This window comes from Rhodnius prolixus, unplaced genomic scaffold (assembly GCF_049639745.1).
Source record: "Rhodnius prolixus isolate KJV_2025 unplaced genomic scaffold, Rpr scaffold_1, whole genome shotgun sequence".
NCBI lineage: Eukaryota > Metazoa > Arthropoda > Insecta > Hemiptera > Reduviidae > Rhodnius > Rhodnius prolixus.
The window spans coordinates 55,946,969-55,955,035 of record NW_027411581.1 but is presented as its reverse complement, the minus strand read 5'-3'; the positions used below and the strand labels follow the sequence as shown (position 1 = coordinate 55,955,035).

General features: G+C 37.0%; 1 protein-coding gene across 15 annotated transcripts in view; it reads left to right on the top strand.

Moving 5' to 3' along the window:
• The first annotated feature begins 925 nt into the window (after positions 1-925).
• The window catches only part of LOC141445979 (uncharacterized), a 121,439-nt gene continuing 114,297 nt past the window's right edge, over positions 926-8,067 (top strand). For 3 of the 15 annotated variants that reach the window (XM_074112288.1, XM_074112277.1, XM_074112276.1), the window contains exon 1: positions 955-1,427. The gene's annotated coding sequence lies outside the window, so the exon portion shown is untranslated. Of the gene's footprint in view, positions 1,428-8,067 lie in introns of all 15 variants that reach the window. The other 12 variants (XM_074112287.1, XM_074112274.1, XM_074112280.1 and 9 more) reach the window with 8 other exon arrangements.

Below are 8,067 nucleotides of genomic sequence, written 5' to 3'. Positions count from 1 at the left end.
TTGTCAAATTAATTATTTCAAGTGCAAGGGGCCACGGTAGACGAGCGGTTAGAGTCGAGACCTGCGAAGCTAATATGTATTGTGGTACTGGATTTGATTCCCGGTCTTAGGCCTTGGATTTTATTTAATAATTAATAAAAGAAATTTACAGTAAAGTATGTTTGCTAGTCGCCTCCGTCCACGACACCTAATTGGTAGTTGGACGTAAAGCCCGTCTGAAAAAATAGGCAATTACTTTACTATATCAAGTGCACATATGTTTGAGAAAAAGCAAGATTACTACTTGGCAAAGCACAAAACGATATGAGAGAGAGAGGATATTCAATTAAAAATTGTTGAAAAAGGTGTTCCTGAGGGAGAGCCCTAACTTGTAGTGCACTAGGTTGAGACTGGTCACGCACGTTGTCCTGCGTCTGTGTTCTAGTCCATCCACACATAGTTTGGTACCACTGGTACGTTGAAAGCGTGGGAAGTACATGTATGCGCTGGAGTAACGCGCGGGAATTTTGAAATGTAGACGTTTGTCTCAGTCTCTATTGGATTTGGTTATTTTGAAAAGGCAGCGAGAAAATTTGGATGGAATACATTTTTAGGACTTGCTTTACCGAATGTGATTAAGAGCAAGAAGAATGTTTTTTTTTGGAGGGGTTTGCTCTGGGGGGGGGGGGAGCGGTAAAAAGCGCGAGTGATTGAGAGCGCGGGGTGTGTGGTAGTGTAGTCACACAGACAAGGATATCGATCCTCACGGTCTGGCTGTGATGCCCTTCCCGCCTGTCTGGCCCAGCTAGTGCGGCGGCAACTCACCATTCTCTGTAATGGTGGAGATGGCAGTAGTGGGGTTGGTGGGGCCAAGTCCTCCCCGCCTTCCAGCATTTCCATACACTGTGGACCTCCTTATGTGCATGTTACATCCTGCGCCAGTGTGCGTCTGTAGAAAGAGAAAGAATGATTGAGGCTTTGAACGGGAGAGCGCGCAAGCCAAAAAAAAAAAACTGCGCGCGCTTACAAAAAAAAGTGGTGGGAGAAGTTCCAACAGACTCTAGGCTAGGACTCCTTGGTGGGGGTATACCGGCAGACAGTCGCTCCATGCAGGCTTACGTTGTGCGTATCTTAAACGACAAACAGTCACCATTAAGTTATGTGCGCTTTTCGTGTGAATTCTAAAGGAGTTAGTTTATAAATGCTTCTTTGAATAGTTTGTTTGTTTTTTAAGCCAGGCATAGTTTCCCGCCTCAGACAGGAAAAGTTCTTCTTTCATAATCATTTCCGGTTGTTATAGTTTTTTATTGAAAGAATTTCTTTAAATTTCCTCAATACAAACACTTCATCAATGACTATACATCAACATTACTATAGTTTTTATTGGTGTTGTCAGCAATTGACTTACATTTTGGTGATATCATCACTTTTATAATATAACATACCAGGTTAGTCATCTTTATATTTCCTTAGTTAAAAACAACCACAGTATAACCTTCCTTTATGTGTGTGCCTTCTCGATTAATGGTGGATTAAAATAAGTGTTTTATTTTTTTAAAGCAAGTGAAAGCATTAAACAATTTTTTTTAAAATGATTTTATAAAATAATGGACCCTGAATCTAGAATCTTTATTCAGTGAAATAACTATGTGATTCGATTTAACTGGTAAATAAACTCAAATCTTTTTAGTCAAGCGACTGAATTTCACCTAACTTTTGAATGTTTCCAGGTAGCGTTAAGTCAGTCTCCCTAAATATTTTGTTCCAAAAACTCGTTTTCCATGTTTTAACGAGAGACATCTTGAAAGATAGGGGAAACTTTGTCGATTAACCAAAAAAAATGTGGCTAGCACAAAAATAGTTCGTTTTTCTCCGGTTGTGCAGCAAGATCCAACCAATATTATCACTTATCCCCGTGAATTTCTGTAACATAAGCCTTGCTAAAGGCTGTACTGGCCATGTTTAATCAATTACGACTTTGTGATGTTTTTGTTATTCTATAATTTGTCCAGCTTTAGACTTTGAGTTTACTGTTTGTATTTTGGAATCTCCGCGGATGTGGACTAGCTTTGTTTTCAGGGATCTTAGCGTCTCCGTCCTAACAATTCATTTGCTCCGGCATGTCCAACACTGGAAAACATTTCTGCTTTCATTCTCAGTATGAAGAAGTGGGTCACACCATTTCTTCAGGGAACTGGGAACGTGGTGGTTCTATTGATAGTCCAGCTCGTATGTAAACACGCGACACTTATTCACCTGAATTATCCAATTTTAGGACCCCTAGGCGAAATCGTTGAAAGTTTCCTTAGCTATTTCCTGAAGAGATTTCAGCGTCCCTGTGAAATAACCCAACACACTGTCACTTACCACCAAATATCTCTGCTTAAAATTGAAGTCTTTTAGCTATTGACTTAGCCTAAATCCCCACAGTAGTAGTCAAGTCATTTTTTTCAAACGGTTATTGGCGTCTTTGCGGATATTCCAGCCCAATTAAATCATGAAAACTTGTTTAAAATTCACTCTTAACTTTACCTGACAGCGAATTAGCCCGTTTCAGATTCTCGTTTTTTATTAAATCCTAGCAGAAATGAGCCAAACTCTTTTCTTCAGCGATCTTTAGACATCCTTACTGATATCCTAACCTCTGTATACATAAACAATACTTACTGAAATCTTGAAGCACACTTTGGTGGTTGTTATGTGCAACGATTTGGATTTACTCTATGTTAAACTCATCGCCTTGTCACCCTTATTCACTCATACTCATCAACGATAACTGCACTTTATCTGCAAATTTCTTGAATCACCTCAAATAAATGCTAGAGGCTGAGAGAGGCTTTGAATATAACAGTAGCATATTGTTCCATTCCATTAGACAACTATACAATATACTTAATTTTGTCAAATAAAAACTGAAAATCGATAAAAAAATCAATCCTTCCTATTCGATTTTACAAAATTTGAAAGCTTAACCGCGTTTATATAAAATATCAAGAAGAGTCAGTGTTGCCAACTTTAGCACAAAAAACTAAACCAAAAAACTCTGCTGGTTGATTCGCTATTTTTTGCTCGATAGAAATGGTTGGCCTGTGTAGTCCCGCGCGTTCACTGTGGTAGTTGCCCGCCTCAATATTACCAACCGTTCCCCCGCGCTGCCCGCCATTCCCACCCGGGTCCCCGCTATATACGTACCTACTTCTCTCTTCTTCTTCCTTCTACTACTTCTTCTTCTTCTTCAACAACTTGAACAAAAAAATACCCTCGGCTGATGATGTCGGTGCTACTCTCTCTCTTGTGTGTGTGTGTGTGTGTGTGCTGGTTACTCCTGAGTTTCCAGAGAAGGTTTTTTGTCCCTGTTCTACCCGTTGTGTTAGTACCCTCTCTCAGTTGGCCCTTCTTCCTTCAACTTCTCTGCCATCTTTCTCCGTCCCTCTCTTTAGTCCTCGTGTTTTTTGTTGCCGTTCACTGTCCCCTCTTTCTTCGCTCCTCCAGTTCTCTCATTCTACATCCTCTGCCTAGTTTTCTTCTACTGTGGCACTTCATGACGGTTCCCTGTGCCAGTTTCTCCCGGGAATATTTAAAATTGAATCCCACCTCACAATTTCATTCTCTCTCTCTCTCTCTCTCTCTCTATACCTCATCTTTTTTTTAACTCCTTCTTTCTCTTCGTAACACTTTTTGCTATAATATTTTCCTTTTTCTGTATTCTACATTTTTTTATTTTATTTTTACAGCTCAATCTGTTTTTTATTAGAGTAATTTGAACTTATATTAAACAATTTCTTTGTACACTTTCTCATGGGAGCGAGTTAAGGGTTTAATCACTGCATTCCACCAATAGAAGCATTGATAAATAAATGAAAATCTAGTGTGGCACACTCACACGACTTTCCCATTTCGGGAAAATCCAATATATAATATATAAATATATTTTTCCAGTGAAATCCCAAATTTAATATTTGACTTGATAACAGCATACCACTTATAAGAGGAAGTAAAATTAACAATCTGATCCAATCTCTAAAGATTCCGTCTTAATACAATTTTCCTGATTTTGTATCATTTTATTTAAAGTTCGAATTTTGAAACATATTTACTTTTAACGGTTGAGAAATTTTCTTTTAAATTCGCTAGTTTAGGGTTCACATTTAATCCTCTTTAATTGAAACTGTCCGGAAAAGCGTAGTGTTGGAAAAACTCAAACTTTGACGATTATTTATTTATTTTTAATTTATTAAAAATGTTAAAATTTGCATATTTTTTTTTTTTTTTTTGCAACAACGCAACCCACATAGATTTCGAGAAAAACGTGCGCTAAAATGGGCATTTAAAGAAAATTGTTCTGATTTTTTTTTCTATAATAAACAACGTGGGCGCCTAAACGTGTGTACCGATTTTCATGAATGAGGTTAGTGCATAACTATTACAAAAATGCACTTCAGAGTTTGTAGACAATAATCTTTCTACTCTATGGATTAATGGATCAGTCACCAAAAGAGATGAATAATACTCCACAAACAATATAATGTCAATATTGGTCAATATTGAACCGAATATGGTTCAAATATTCGGTGTTGGAAGGTAATGTAAGAGGGGGCGTTCGTGTGAGTGTCACGCCAGTATTTTTTTTATTTTTTAATTTATGGCGCGGTAAGATCAAAGGTTATTGGCGCCTGGAGCTTTTTCCAGTGCACTACCCGCCTCTGGACAACACTCTCTCGTTTCCATCACCGGACAGTGAGCTGCAAGAAGCTCTTTCTTCTTCTTTCATGGCGTTACAATTCAGTGATGTGGATCTTGGCCTTCTCAATATGACTTGACCAGTCGTCCCTATTTTTAGCCACCGCCATCTAGTTACATAATCGAAGGATGCTCTTAGCATCTTGAGCTACACCGTCCAGCCATCGTAACCCTGGGCCTTCCAATTCTTCATTTCCTGTCTGGTGTCTCGCGTAGACGTTTGCAGGGAAACTTCGTCAGCATCCATTCTCGCTATATGGCCAGCCCATCTCAATCTGCTCAACTTGATCTAATTTACTATATCGGGAGCTCTTCTAATAGTGCATACAACACCCTGTTGTGCCTACGACGCCAGGACGTGCCTTCACTTATTGGGGCATAAATCTAACGGAGCAGCTTTCTTTCGAACACCGGCAGACGGTTTTCGTCCGCCTTTGAGATGGTCCATGTTTCCGAGGCGTACACCAAAACGGGCCTAATAAGAGTCTTGTAGGCAAGATGCTCCTAGGAAGAGAAAATCTAAGAGCCAGCATTTTATATATATATATTGTATTATTAAAAAAAATCTATTAATTTATTTGTAAATGCCTAATTTCGTTATATACATAAAGGGCGTAGTTCCCCTAATGTACTTAGTACTTACAAAGTACACACAATGAGTGTACAGGTGGCCAACCATTATGTTCCGTACAGGTTAATCGGAAACAAGAATCCCACCTTACCTACCTCTCCTTTGATCACATCGGCGTTCCTCCTCTACCTGCGTCAGGGCTGAGGTACATCTAGCCCAATTATTTGGTTCTTCATCCCCCATAGTTTGGTTTTATGTATAGGAGGTTGTTTTTTTTGCATAATTGTACACATATGGGTAAAAAGTTAGGCTGAAAAAAAGAGAGCAAAATAACTCATATTATTCTCACATTTTATTTTTTAAGATTAACATTAGAAATTAGTGTTAGGATTAGCCTCAGTGGTTAGTATACTGGATTTCAATTACCTGGTGTCGAACCCAGCTGTTGACCCTTAGATTTTCTCTCCCTAACAGTTTCTTGCAGCTCAGTATCCGATAATGGACACCTATAACTAGAGAACACTGTATAAAGGCCGGCAATGCATTGAAAAAAGCTACGGGCTCCAATGGCTTTAGATGTTGACGCGCCTTTAAAAATAAAAATAATAAAATAGCTTCTCTAGTCGCTCCCGTCCGCGTCACCTAATTTGGTGATTAGATGTAAGCCCGCTCGAATACAGAATCATTACTCTAATTTTTGTTTAATCTCTCTTAACATTAAAATTTGCATAATATCATTCTTTACATTGGAATGGCACTTTGTAGTGAAGTATCAATGCCCGAAGTGCCCCTTAATTGAATATTTCTACAAAATGTTGCAAATAAAAATTTCCACTAATTGGTAAAGACGCAAGTTTGAAGAAAATCTTTTCATTTTCAATTTTTTTATTTAAATTAAATGAAAAAGAAAAGCTTCTAGTAAAATAGCTTTTCCGAATAAAGAATTTCTGTTCACTAAGTTAAGTTATATGGTGAAAACAAAGCGTAATATCAATTTTGAACTTGCAGAGATGTTTTGTTCGTAGAACCACTTGCCGAAAACGTTATACGATCATAATATGGCTTCTCGCAAACAGAAAATAAAATCAATCAAAGTTTCACTAGAATTTTTACCAATTTAAAAAAAAAAAGATTAATAATTATTTCTCCGACCACTTGGGTCAATTAGTAGAGTTCAATTGAACAGTCAAATAGTTGACCACAGTACCAAACACACAATCCACTGTTATATCAGCCGCAAAATCATCTGGCCTAGTTTCCACCTACTTCCCAATTGCTCCCCACCTCAACCAAGCGCAGTTAGAAGAGATAGAAAATTGAAAATCTACCGTCTAGGAGGCGGTGCACTTTCTTTGTTTTCCTTAAATTTCAAAAAAGTAAAGTAATTGGCTATTTTTTCTGGCGGGGCTTAACGTCCAACTATCAAATTAGGTGTCGGTGGACTGAGGCGACTAGCAAACATACTTTACTGTAAATTTCTTTTATTAACTATTAAATAAAATCCAAGGCCTAAGACCGGGGAATCGAACCCAGTACCACAATGCACAATAGCTTTGCAGGTCTCGCCTCTTAACCCGCTCGGCTACCGTGTAAATTTCAAAAAATTTTCGGATCATCTCAAATTTTAACTTCACACAACTTCAGGATAATTAAAAGTGAGCTGATACCTTTTATTCAGTTTCAGAATACCTTGATAGATCTTTACAGCAAGTAAAAGCCCTCAAGAAAAGAGAAGCCCTTTACTGAAGGGAGGATTTTTTTTTAAGATTTTCTTGAGAATGTTTCTCGTTACTCGTTTCATTGATGTAGATCAACTATCTTTATTTCAAATATTTCCGCGGGTAATTTTGGTGTTAAGTTATGAAGTCCTAATATTCAAAAATAATTCAAATTTTCTACTGCAATTTAAAAACAATTTAAATTATTTAGTACCAGATTTTGTTTTTTTAACTGACAATTCAACATTAAAATAAGTTGTAAAAGTCGACTAATTAAATTATATATAATTATGTACTTATGTGCGTCTGTATGAAACTAGTTCTTTTTGATCAATTATGGGAGTGGCCATCTTGATTGATGTTGCGTTTCTTATCGTTTCTTTTTTTTAATCTATTGCTTGTGCTGAATAGGTGATACGAGTTAGTTATACAGCGCCCTAGATATCTTTTAACTCGTCTATTCTAACTCAGTTCATCAAGTGTTACTCATCAGTCTAGTTAAATATCTTTACAATATCCATTTTAATTTTTTATTGCCAATAAAAACCAAAAATGTGTATATGGAGAGGGGGAATTAGAGAAAACTCGAATTCTATGAATTGCAATGAAAACTTCTATCTAAACTCGGCATTTTGGAGTTCAAACAGTATACGCCCAAAAAAAACGCTAGATTTCGCGTTTTTGTTTTGGTTGTATTCTGCTAGAAAAATTAATAATGACTCAGATTATGGTTTTATTCCCAATCTTTTTTTTCTGGTCGTTTTTAACCCTACAGTTTCCTTTATGGATATATAAATACGTGTTTGTAGTTTATCCTTGAGTTGGTCACGTTTCTCTCTTCAGGCTTCTACCAGATCCTTTTTTTTTCTTTACCTTTCCTTGTTGCTTTCCTTAATTTTTTTAAGACTTAATTTTGAAGATTCCTTTTTTACAGTGGGTTTTTAAGAAGAATAAAAAAAACTATATCTCGTAATGACATTTTAATTAATTTTTAATAACAAATACCCTTTTGAACTTTGAGTTGCTCCTCAGAAAAAGGGGGGAAAAAGTAATGATAAT